Source organism: Sorex fumeus, unplaced genomic scaffold (genome assembly GCF_029834395.1).
Source record: "Sorex fumeus unplaced genomic scaffold, SorFum_2.1 ptg000013l, whole genome shotgun sequence".
In the NCBI taxonomy this organism is placed as follows: domain Eukaryota; kingdom Metazoa; phylum Chordata; class Mammalia; order Eulipotyphla; family Soricidae; genus Sorex; species Sorex fumeus.
In genome coordinates this window covers 34960244-34973139 of record NW_026606070.1, presented here as the reverse complement: position 1 = coordinate 34973139, position 12896 = coordinate 34960244, and positions in this window count along the sequence as shown.

Below are 12896 nucleotides of genomic sequence, written 5' to 3'. Positions count from 1 at the left end.
TTAAGACATTAGGAAACTAAGCAAAAAACTATTTTTAGAAGTACTATAAAAACACTGTTACAAATACTACAAACGTCAGTCAAATATGGCAGACATGTATAAGAGATAAGGTGTTTGCTTTCAGTGCAGTTGACCCTGATTTGATCCCCAACACTGCATATGATTCTTCAACATTTGCATATAATACCCCTGAGCACTGCCCATAGTTACTCCTCCGAGTAACTTAGGAAGCATTAGTAGCATTAGTGTGGCCCACCCACCTCGTGTAAACATCAAATGCACCAAACATTTACAATCACACCTTCATAAAAACATAAATGATATTGTGTCATAGATATATATATGATTTAGTGATCTAAGAGTAAATGGAAAAGTAGAAATGATGACTTTGAGGACAAGAAGAGAGGATATATTTGAATAGTGAAGTACTATCTAAGAGTATTTCTTTTAAAAGTATTTCTTTTAGCGTATTATATTTGTATTTAACTTGCTATTTTATTTATTCAAGTCTTGAATCCAGTTTTTATTATATTACAGACATGCATTATCTTCCTTGGTTTATGGTGATCCATAACCTTCATAGAGTATACCGTGTAGTTAAAAGCACAATAGTAAATAATGAAGGCAATTCTGACTCCACTTAGGATATAGAAAGAGACTGTGAGTCACATTCTAATAACAAAAAATGACATGCCATTTGCAAAGGGATAACTTTTCTTGAAAGCATTGAAAATATGTCAGAAAACAACCACAGGGACTGAATTTCAAGAGTGACTAATCTCTACTGGTAGAAAAGTATAAAAATATTTCTATCAGAGCACAGAATATATACCTCATATATAATCCTGTGAGAATTTGGATACCTTTGGTAGTTAAAATACAGATCATGTTAGGCTGGTTTATCAGTTTAGCATTACTGAGAGCCACGGATAGGCAGAGAGATTTTTTCCAAAAGTTTTATTTATTTTCTTTGGCGTTTTTTTTTGTCCAGATGTTCAAGAGAAAGCGAAAGACTGAAAAGGACTGATGAGAGGAGGAAGTCCCTTCACTGATACATGTACTGATACTGATGTGAGGTAGTTTATGGCAGTGTTGTCTAGTTCTCAATGCCCTATACTCAGAGGAAGCAAGACTTTGATTGCTTATAAATAGGTAAAGCAAGAATACTCTATCAACCCTTTGGCAATCATGGGAATAGTAGGAGAAAAGTCTGTCTCAGCTGAAAATAAATGTTGACATTAATGCTATAAAGCATAAAGATGTCTACATCATCTACATGACATACAAAAGTAAATGGTGTGTGTGTGTGTGTGTGTGTGTGTGTGTGTGTGTGTGTGTGTGTGTGATTCCACTTAGGGAAGTTTATATTCTACTTTGATAAAAAGCTGAAATCTGTTACTACTTAAGCAGGTAATTATATTTATCCTAAATCCCACTATGGATAGAAAGCAAATTGTTACCACCTCTGAGTGCCAGACATACAAAAATAGTGTCAAGCTTGAGACAGAGAATCGAAGACCGAGGCTATCCCAGTTTAATTACCAATATTAGAATATTAGCAGGGAGAGCATGGGGATAGATCCATCTCTGTGACAGCTGTGCAAAGGCAACTGAAAGCTGAAGATGGGACAGAGACACAAACGGAAACCCTTCTTGAGATAACAAATGTGAATTAAGGATTAGGAGTTGCTGTTCTTCTATTTCTCTTGGATTACATGTTTATGAGCTGGAGCGATAGCACAGCTGGTAGGGCCTTGCATGAAACCGACCTGGTGACCTGAGTTCAATTTCTCTGCCCCTGTCAGAGAGCCCGTCAAGCTACTGAAAGTATCTTTCCCCTACAGCAAAGCCTAGCAAGCTATCTGTGATGCATTCAATATGCCAAAGACAGTAACAAGTCTCACAATGGAGATGTTACTGGGCCCGCTTGAGTAAATTGATGAACAATGGGAGGACAGTGCTACATGTTTATAGTGAGCTGGAAAAAAAATTGTGTGGATGCCATAGTTATTTATCACAATAGGTAAAGCTTGGTGCTTTGTCATTTCTTGACAGAAAAGAACTAATAGATCATATATGCTGCATTTTATATGAGTTTCAAACATACTGCTATGGTTGAAATATTATGTATTTTTCTGTCATGTAAAAGTATTATTTTCTTAAATAATATTACATCTTTTATAGCGAAGTAAGGAATTCCATGGTATAATAATATAAAGGGTTGGATAATTTTAGGGATATAAAATGATATCCAATAAACTAGTATTAGAAATATGTTAATTCCTTTAGTGGTGGCAATAACTCATTTAAAGTTGATAATTTTTGGAAAAGTGACAATAAAATAAAAGCATAATTGATTTTTATTTGATGCTTGAATAAGGATATTTAAAATAAGAGATAAGGTCCTGAAATAGTCAGAAGTCTAAAAAGTGCAATGAAAGCAATCCAAACACTTTTGGGACTCAAAAGTTTGAAAAAAAATCCAGTTGTTTCTATACTACGAGCAATTTGATTTGAGCAATATATTTGAGCAAAAGATTTCTCAGAATAACAAAATAGCACAGCCTGTACAAAGCTCATATTAAGTTCTTCTAGCCTAGATAAACCTATTATTTCAGATAATCTCGAAGTGTTCCAAGTTGTTCAGAGAGGGGTCAGGGATAGATAGAGATAATCTAGGAATAAATCCAATAAATTAGAATTGGATCAGAATAAAGAAATAATTTTAATGTAGCAATGTGATTTCTAATACATAGAATAAACAGGAAGAATATATATATATATCAGAAGCTTAATAAGACTTTGAGTATGGTCATCATCATACTGAAAAATACTTTTAACAATCTTCAACCTAAAACTAGAACAAATAAAAAGTAGAGCATAAAAATGAACAGCTGTCAAGAAAGCATGCACATCAACTACAACTTCAAATATATTTAGGAAGAATTATATAAAAGAAGAATGCCCAATAAAGGTCACCTGACTTTACTTCTGTGGAAAGCAGTATGGTGACTTCTCAACAATATTAATAGAATCCCCATATAACTCCGTAATCTTACTTCTTGGCATCTACCCCTAAAACACTACACATGCACATGCATGTTCATTGCAGTGTTGAAAACAATACACGAGTTATGGAAACAATAAAAATGTACAAGAATAAATGATTGGATAAATGAATTGTGGTATTATACATCTATATGCATATTATACATCTATATGCATATTATATATATCATATATACATATACACAATGAAATACTATGCAGCTAAAAGAAAAGATGGAATTGTGCAGTTTGCTGCAACATAGATGGAATTGGAAGGTGGTATTATGCTAAGCAAAATTATTTCAGATCAGAAAGACAAATGCTGGATGATCTCACTCATCTATGGATAGAGACAAAACAAGGGAATATTCTGTATTAGACAATGACAAACCCATGGAGTTAGAATACCTGACCAATTACCAAGCTGTTGCATATAATAGGAGAAAAGAAGATCAGATGACAGGTGAAACGAAGGGCTAGAAATTATCAGGACTTTATTTATTTGTTTATTATCTATTGTCAATAGTGTTACAATGAACATAGGAGCACGAACAATGAATGTCTTTTCAGAACAGAAGTTTTTGTGACCTTAGGCCAACTTTAACTTATTCCATAAAGCTATAGTTATAGTAATTTTAAAAATATTGGAATAAAGACATATTCTGAGAATAAAAGATTAGAATTTAGAGTCCAGAGACAGCCCTTGGGTATATGAACAATGAATCTCTGACAAAGAAGCAAAGAGTGTGAAGTTAAGCAAGGAAATACTCTAAAATGTATAGAAAGAGAATGCAGAGCTTTACCTCACACTATGCATAAAGGCCCATTCAGAATGAATTAAAGACCTAATGAAAAAAAAAGACCTAATGTGAGAAAAAAGTGGCAGAGTCATTTATGACATTGAATCTAAAGGCATCTTCAGTGATCAATGTCTTTGATCTACAAATGAAAGCAAAGACAAACAAACAGGACTATATCAAAAGAGGCTTCTGTACTTAAAAGGAAACCCTGGCGGAATGAAAAGACATTTCATTGACCTGTGGAAAATATTTGACACCACTCAGCTGACAAAGGCTTAGTATTGAAGATATATAAAACACTTGGAAAAGTTAATAAGAAAGAGGCAATTTCATAAAAAATCTGGGAGAAGAGATGTACACTCTTTCTCAAAGCAGATATACAGATAGTCAATGGATACATAGAAAATGCTCTGAGTAATTTATTATCAGGGAAATGCAAACAAAGCAACAATGAGCTGTAACCTCACACCAGTAATATTGACATACCCTATAACCTAGTATCCCATTTTAATTTTTAATGAACTTTGATTTTGTTTGTTTTTTTTCAATAAAAGTTTTTGTATTGTTAATCACAAATTGATATAATGTATATTTTTTGCCTGTGCAAAGTTGATCATGTTTAGTCATTAAAAAAAATTAAGGAAAAGTAATCTGGATATTTTTCATTTTCTATACTGTGGCAACAAATTGTTATTATATAATTCAGTTATTATGTAATTATAATATGATCTTTCATATTTAATAACATTTCTCTGAGAAATATTTAACAATCATCTTTAATGTGGTTCTCTTTGGCAATTTTATCTGATATGTGGTATTTTTCAAATATAAGAATCCATTTCTTCTGTAGATATTGTCCTTTTTTAAATTTTTTTATTAGTGAAACACCATTAGGTACAGTTGTAGATTTACAAGTTTTTGTGCTTGGGTTTGATTATACAATGATCAGATACCCATCCCTCCACCAGTTCCCATTTTCCACCGCCATGGATAATATCCCCCCACCCCCATCCCCCCAACCCCCCCTGCCTCTGTGGCAGGGCAATCCCCTGTGTTCTCTCTCTAATTTTGGGTGTTGTGGTCTGCAAAAGAGGCATTGAGTGGTAAACATGTTCAGTCCATAGTCTACTTTCGACATGCATCTCCCCTCCTGGGAGGATCCTCCAAACACCCTTTATTTGGTGTTCCCTTCTCTATCTGAGCTGCCCTTTCCTCTAGAATGCCCGGCTGGCCTCTAAGCTATGGAGTAATCCTCCTGTGTGCTGATCTCAGCTATTCTTGGGTTCTAATCACATATTTTGTTACTTTATATCCCCCAGATGAATGCAATCTTTCTATGTCTATCCCTCTCTTTCTGACTCATTTCGCTTAGCATGATACTTTCCAGGTTGTACCACTTGTATGTAAATTTCATGACTTCATCTTTTCTAACAGCTACATAGTACTCCATTGTGTAGATGTACCAAAGTTTCTTTAACCAGTCATCTGATCTTGGGCATTCAGGTTTCTTCCAGTTTCTGGCTATTGTCAAGAGTGCTGTAATGAGCAAACAAGTGCAGATGTCACTTCGACTATACATTTTTGCCTCTCTGGGATATATTCCCAGGAGTGGTATTGCTGGGTCAAATGGGAGCTCAATTTCTAATTTTTTGAGAATCGTCCATACTGTTTTCCAGAAGGGCTGAACCAGTCGACATTCCCACCAACAGTGAAGGAGTGTCCCTTTCTCGCCACATCCGCGCCAGCATTGGTTGCTTTTGTTCTTTTGAATGTGGGCCAGTCTCTGAGGTGTGAGATGGTATCTCATTGTGGTTTTGATCTGCATCTCCCTGATGATTAATGATGTAGAGCATTTTCTCATGTGCTTTTTTGCCATTCAGATTTCTTCTTTGAGAAAGTTTCTGTTCATTTCATTGCCCCTTTTTGGATGGGGTTGGATGTTTTCTTCTTGTGGAGTTTAACCAGTATTTTGTATATCCTGGATATCAACACCTTGTCAGATGTGTATTCGGCGAATATCCTTTCCCATTCTGTAGACTGTCTTTGTATTTTGGTCACTATTTCTTTGGAGGTGCAGAAGCTTCTTAGTTTAAGATAGTCCCATTTATCTATCTCTGTTTTCACTTGCTCAGTCAGTGGCGTGACATCTTTGAAGATACCATTAGCTTCAATGTCATGGAGGGTTTTGCCAACTTTGTCTTCAATGTACCTTATGGTTTCTGGTTTGATGTTGAGGTCTTTAATCCATTTTGATCTTACTTTTGTACATGGTGTTAGGCAGAGTTCTGAGCCCATTTTTTTGCATGTAGCCGTCCAGTGACGCCAGCACAATTTGTTAAAGAGGCTTTCCTTACTCCACTTCACATTACTTGCACCTTTATCAGAGATTAGATGATCATATGATTGAGGGGAGATGTCAGTGTATTCAACCCTGTTCCATTGGTCTGCAGTTCTGCCTTTGTTCCAGTACCATGCTGTTTTAATTATTACTGCTTTGTAGTACAGTTTGAAGTTCGGGAGGTTGATTCCTTCCATTTTCTTTTTCCCAAGAATTGCTTTAGCTATTCGTGGGGGCTTATTGTTCCATATAAATTTCAGGAGTGTTTACTCCATTTCTTTGAAGAATATCATGGGTATCCTTATAGGGATTGCATTGAATTTATACAATGCTTTCGGTAGTATTGCCATTTTGGCAATGTTAAGTCTCCTGACCCTTGAGCAGGGGATATCTTTCCATTTCCTCATGTCCTCTTTTATTTCCTGAAGTAGCGTTTTGTAATTTTCTTTGTACAGATCCTTTACTTCCTTAGTTAAGCTGATTCCTAAGTACTTGATTTTCTGGGGCACAATTGTGAATGGGATTGTTTTTTTCATGTTGCTTTCTTCTCTCTCGCTGTTTGCATATAGGAAAGCCATGGACTTTTGAGTATTGATTTTATAGCCTGCAACTTTACTATACGAGTCTATTGTTTCTAGGAGTTTTTTGGTGGAGGTTATTGGGTTCTCTAAGTGTAGTATCATATCATCTGCGAATAGTGAGAGCTTGATTTCTTCCTTTCCTACCTGAATGCCCTTAATATCTTTTTCTTGCCTAATCGTTATTGCAAGTACATCCAGTACTATATTGAACAGCAGTGGAGATAGTGGGCATCTTTGTCTCGTCCCTGATCTTAGAGGGCAGGCTCTCAGGTTTTCCCCATTGAGGATGATGCTTGCTGTAGGCTTGTGGTAGATGGCTGTAATTATGTTGAGGAAGGTTCCTTCTATACCCATTTTGGCTAGGGTTTTCATCATAAAGGGGTGCTGGATCTTGTCAAATGCTTTCTCTGCATCTATTGATATAATCATATGCTTTTTATCTTTTCTTTTGTTGATATGATGGATTATGTTGATTGATTTCCGAATGTTGAACCATCCTTGCATCCCTGGGATGAATCCTACTTGGTCATGGTGTATGATCTTTTTGATGAGTAGTTGGATTCTATTTGCGAGTAGTTTGTTGAGGATCTTTGCATCTGTGTTCATCAGGGATATCGGTCTGTAATTCTCTTTCTTTGTGGTATCTCTGTCTAATTTTGGTATCAGTGTGATATTTGCTTCGTAGAAACTGTTCGGAACTGTTTTTAATATTTCAATTTCGTGGAAAAGCTTAAAGAGGATAGGGAGTAAGTCCTCTTTAAAGATTTGGAAGAATTCACTAGTGAATCCATCCGGGCCAGGACTTTTGTGCTTGGGGAGACTTTTTATTACCATTTCAATTTCCTTGATGGTGATAGGTCTGTTCAGTTATTCCAGGTCTTCTTGGTTCAGCCTTGGGAGTCTGTAGGAGTCTAGGAATTTATCCATTTCCTCGAGGTTTTGATGTTCCGTGGCATAAAGTTTCTCAAAGTACTCCCTGAGGATCCTTTGAATTTCTGTAGTTTCTGTTGTAATGGCCCCTTTTCATTTCTGATTCAGTTTATTATGGTTTTCTCTCTCCCTTTCTTTATGAGTTTTGCTAGAGGCTTATCAATCTTGTTAATTTTCTCGAAAAACCAGCTCTTGGTTTCATTGATCTTTCGGATTGTTTTTTGGGTTTCCATCTCGTTGATCTCTGCTCTGAGCTTTATTATTTCCTTTCTCCTGTTCGGGTTGTGCTCCTTTTTTTGGTCCTTCTCCAAGCTCTTAAGCTGTGAGGTTAGGTTACTTATGTGTGCTCGCTCCTCCTTCCTGAGGAACGCTTGTAGAGCTATAAACTTTCCTCTTAACACAGCTTTCGCTGTGTCCCATAAGTTTTGGTAACTCATGTTCTTATTTTCATTCGTTTCTAGGAATCTTTTGATTTCCTCTTTGATTTCCTGTCTAAGCCACTCGTTGTTCAATAGAGCACTGTTTAATTTCCAGGTGTTTGATTTAGTTTTCTGTTTTTGTGTGTGATTTACTTCTAATTTCAGCGCATTATGGTCCGAGAAGATTGTTGATACAATCTCTATCTTCTTAATTTTATGGAGGCATGTTTTGTGGCTCAGCATGTGGTCTATCTTGGAGAATGTTCTATGTACGCTTGAGAAGAATGTGTATTCAGCTTTTTGTGAATGAAGTGTCCTGTATATATCTACTAAGTCCCTTTCTTCCATTGTTTCCCTCAGATGAAGTATGTCCTTGCTAAGCTTGAGTCTGGTTGATCTTTCAAGAGGTGACAAAGCAGTGTTGAAATCTCCCACTAGTATTTTGTTGCTATTGATGTCTTTTTCCAAATCTATGAGTAGTTGTTTTAAGTACTTTGCTGGTCTCTCATTAGGTGCATATACATTTATTATTGTAAGTTCTTCCTTTTGTACAGATCCTTTGATCAATAAGAAATGGCCTTCACTATCTCTTATGACCTTCCTCACTCTGAAATCGATGTGGTCTGATATTAGGATGGCTACCCCAGCTTTTTTATGGGAGCTGTTTGCCTGTAGGATTGTTTTCCAGCCTTTGACTCTGAGTCTGTGTTTGCTTTGACTATTGAGATGTGATTCTTGCAGGCAGCAGAATGTTGGGTTCAATTTTCTAATCCATTCTGCCACTCTATGTCTTTTAATTGGTGTGTTTAGCCCATTGACATTGAGAGAGATTATTGTTATGGGATTTTGTCCCATTGTTCTGTTGAAATTTGGTGTATTTGAGGGGCCTTTCTTGCCTTAAAGTAGCCAATTTAGTTGTTCTTGTAACCACGGTTTTGAGTCTATGAAGTTCCTGAGCTGTTGTTTGTCTGTGAAACTGTGTGTTGTTCCTTCTATTATGAATAAGAGTCTCTCTGGGTAAAGTATTTTTTTGGAGGCATTTATTTCATTGAGTTTTTTCACTATGTCCCACCACTGTTTTCGGGCCATGAGGGTTTCATCAGAAAAATCAGCTGTGAATTTTAAGGATGCTCCTTTGTAAGAGATTTCTTTCTTCGATCTTGCAGCTTTCAGAATTCTGTCTCTGTCTAAGGTTTTGGTCATTTTGATCAGAATGTGTCTTGGGGTGTTTTTATTCGGATTTCTTCTAGCTGGTACCCTTCAGGCCTCCTGAATATGGTCACAAGTTTTGTTCAGCTCTGGAAACGTTGTAGCAATGATGTCTTTGACAGTTTCTTCTTCATCAAGGTTTTCTTCCTGTACCTCTGGGACTCCAATAATTCTTATGTTATCCCTCTTGGCTTCATCACGATCTTCTCTTGCCATCTGTTCCCGAATTGTGAGTCTCTTTTGCATTTACTGCTCTTTTCTGGAGAGTCTCTGAACTTCATCTTCTAACTCACTGATTCTGTTCTCAGCAGCTGTTACTCTGCTGCTGAGGCCTTCCACTGAATTTTTAAGCCTAACTAACTCATAAGCCTATCTTAACTCACACTGCGTATCAAGCAGAATAGTAACAGTGAATGTGAAGGACTAATCCACACTTTTCACAATGGTAAAGCAATGCAAAAGCCCACCAAACTTTCTTATTGAAGAGACTAGCCCAGATGACACCAACAGTACTGAGTTTTTCAATTCGCCTACGAGATTTTTCAGGTCTGACATTTCTGATTGCATTTTCCTCATTTCTGCCTTCAAATCTTCCTGTCTTCTATTGGCATTGATTTCCATTGTTTTTTTTTTTTTAGTTCCCTAAGCATCCTAAGTAGCTCCCTTCTGAATTCCTTGTCAGACACTACAGTACTGTTGGTGTCATCTGGGCTAGTCTCTTCAATAAGAAAGTTTGGTGGGCTTTTGCATTGCTTTACCATTGTGAAAAGTGTGGATTAGTCCTTCACATTCACTGTTACTATTCTGCTTGATACGCAGTGTGAGTTAAGATAGGCTTATGAGTTATTGGCTACTGTATTTCTACTGACTGAGCTAAACTAGAGAAGTTTCCATCTAAGAACGTAGCTTATGGTTCCTATGGCATATGTAGTGGGAAAATATTTCACGGCCGTTTTAGAGGCCACGGCTCAGGAAAAAATCCCTGGCACTGAGTGAGGAGTTGGAACGTCTATGGTTGGAATAGGAGCCGTTCAGCTTGGTTGCCCAGAGCTGGGCCTCCGTGCCCATCCCGCGCAGATCAGTGGAGAAAACCGGCTTTCCAGGACATGGAGCTAGCTGTGCATGCGCAGAGATGGTCCCAGGCCCTTGGGGGCGGGCTGTACCCGGTTGGAATAGGAAGCCGTTCAGCTTGGTTGCCCAGAGCTGGGCCTCCGTGCTCGTCTAACACCGATCAGGGGAGAAAATCGGCTTTCCAGGACATGGAGCTAACTGTGCATGCGCAGAGATGGTCCCAGGCCCTTGGGGGCGGGCTGTACCTGGTTGGAATAGGAGCCGTTCAGTTTGGTTGCCCAGAGCTGGGCCTCCGTGCTCGTCTTATGCCGATCAGGGGAGAAAACCAGCTTTCCAGGACATGGAGCTAGCTGTGCATGCGCAGAGAGGGTCCCAGGCCCTTGGGGGCGGGCTGGTTGGAATAGGAGCCGTTCAGCTTGGTTGCCCAGAGCTGGGCCTCCATGCCCGTCCCGCGCAGATCAGGGGAGAAAACCGGCTTTCCAGGACATGGAGGTAGCTGTGCATGCGCAGAGAGGGTCCCAGGCCCTTGGGGGCGGGCTGTACCTGGTTGGAATAGGAGCCGTTCAGTTTGGTTGACCAGAGCTACGCCTCCATGCCCGTCCCGCGCAGATCAGGGGAGAAAACCGGCTTTCCAGGACATGGAGCTAGCTGTGCATGCACAGAGAGGGTCCCAGGCCCTTGGGGGCGGGAGATATTGTCCTTTGATGTATAACTTTTTTATTAATAAAGTAAAATTTATGTAATTTTGTTATAATTTCCTATGCATTTCTTATAATTTGCAAGAACTCTTCGTCAAATCTAATGTTATTAATCATTCCCTTTATGTTTCAACTTTTGAGTGTCATAATTTAACTTTTATAGTTAGGTTTTTAATCCAACTTGCTTATTTTTTTAATATTGTTTCTTTATTTTGAGTGTTCGCTGGGAAGATAGTACAGCACCAAGGGCATGACCATAGATTCCAAGGTACCCATATGGTTTCATAGCACTGCCAGAAGTGATCCCTGAGTACAAAACCAGGAGTAAGCTTTGGGCAACACCAAAAGGGACACAATTTTGTTTTTTTCTGAGGAGAGACATCTGGCTGCTCTCAAAGCTTACTCCTGGCCCTAGGAACAGGAATCTCTGGTATAGGTTAGTTCTTTCTCCTGTTGACTCTCATCACCCTTTTCAAATACCATTTGGCTATATATGTAGCATTTGAGATCCTTATTATATTCATGTGTTATTTTCCACATATTTATTTTAATTTATTTCATTAACATTTTATTTGACATAAGAAATGAAGGTTTTTATCTCCTTGAATAAGCATTCCTAAGCATATTTATTATTCATTTTATTCATGTTATTGCTAGTGATTTTTTTCCCCCACAGAGGTGGATTACCAGTAGTGCTTAGAAACTCAGTGGGCACTTTCAGGGACACTTTACTGAGTGTTCCACGAAAAGGCTTCGTGCTTCTTTGGCTAAGTGATACAGAGAACCACCAGGTCATTCTGGAACTAATCAGGCCATCAAGGCCACAGCTAGTGTGTTTTTGGGTGTCTGACTGTCAAACTCAGTGGTGTTTTGGGCGTTCTTGTAGTGCTGTCATCAAATTTTCGTCCTTTGTGAGACTCCGACCAAACCAAATCACTTTCTGCACACATCTCCCATCCTAACTGATTCCTCCAAGCATCTTTTTCTTAGCGACCCCTTCTCTATTCCAGCTGCCTTCTCGCAGGATTCCAGCTATGGAGCAATCTACCTGTCCCATGTATCATCTACTATCCTTAGGTGTCAGCCTTATGTTATGTTGTTTTATACTCCACAAATGAGTGCAGTCCTTCTATGTCTGTCCCTCTCTTTCTGACTCATTTCACTTAGCAAGATACTTTCCATGTCCATCCATTTATAAGCAAAGTTCATAACTTCATCTCTCCTGACATAGTATTCCATTGTGTAGATGTACTAAAGTTTCTTTAACCAGTCATCTGTTCTAGGGCACTTGGGTTGTTTCCATATTTTGGCTATTGTGAACAGTGCTGCAATGAACATATAGGTACAGATGTCATTTCCACTGTGCTTTTTTGAATCTTCAGGATATATTTCCAGAAGTGGTATTTGAAAAAAACCCCGTTCACAATAGTGCCTCAGAAAATCAAGTACCTCGGAATCAGCTTAACTAGGGAGGTGAAAGACCTATACAAGGAAAATTACAAGACACTACTTCATGAAATAAAAGAGAACACTAGGAAATGGAAGCACATCCTCTGCTTGTGGATAGGAAGGATTAACATTATCAAAATGGCAATACTGCCCAAAGCACTATACCAATTCAATGTGGTCCCTATCAGGATACCCATGACATTTTTCAAAGAAATAGACAAAACACTCCTGAAATTCATATGGAACAATAAACCCTCACAAATAGCTAAAACAATCCTTGGGAAAAAGAAGATGTGTGGCATTACCCTCCCCAACTTCAAACTGTACTACAAAGCAGTAATAATTAAGACAGC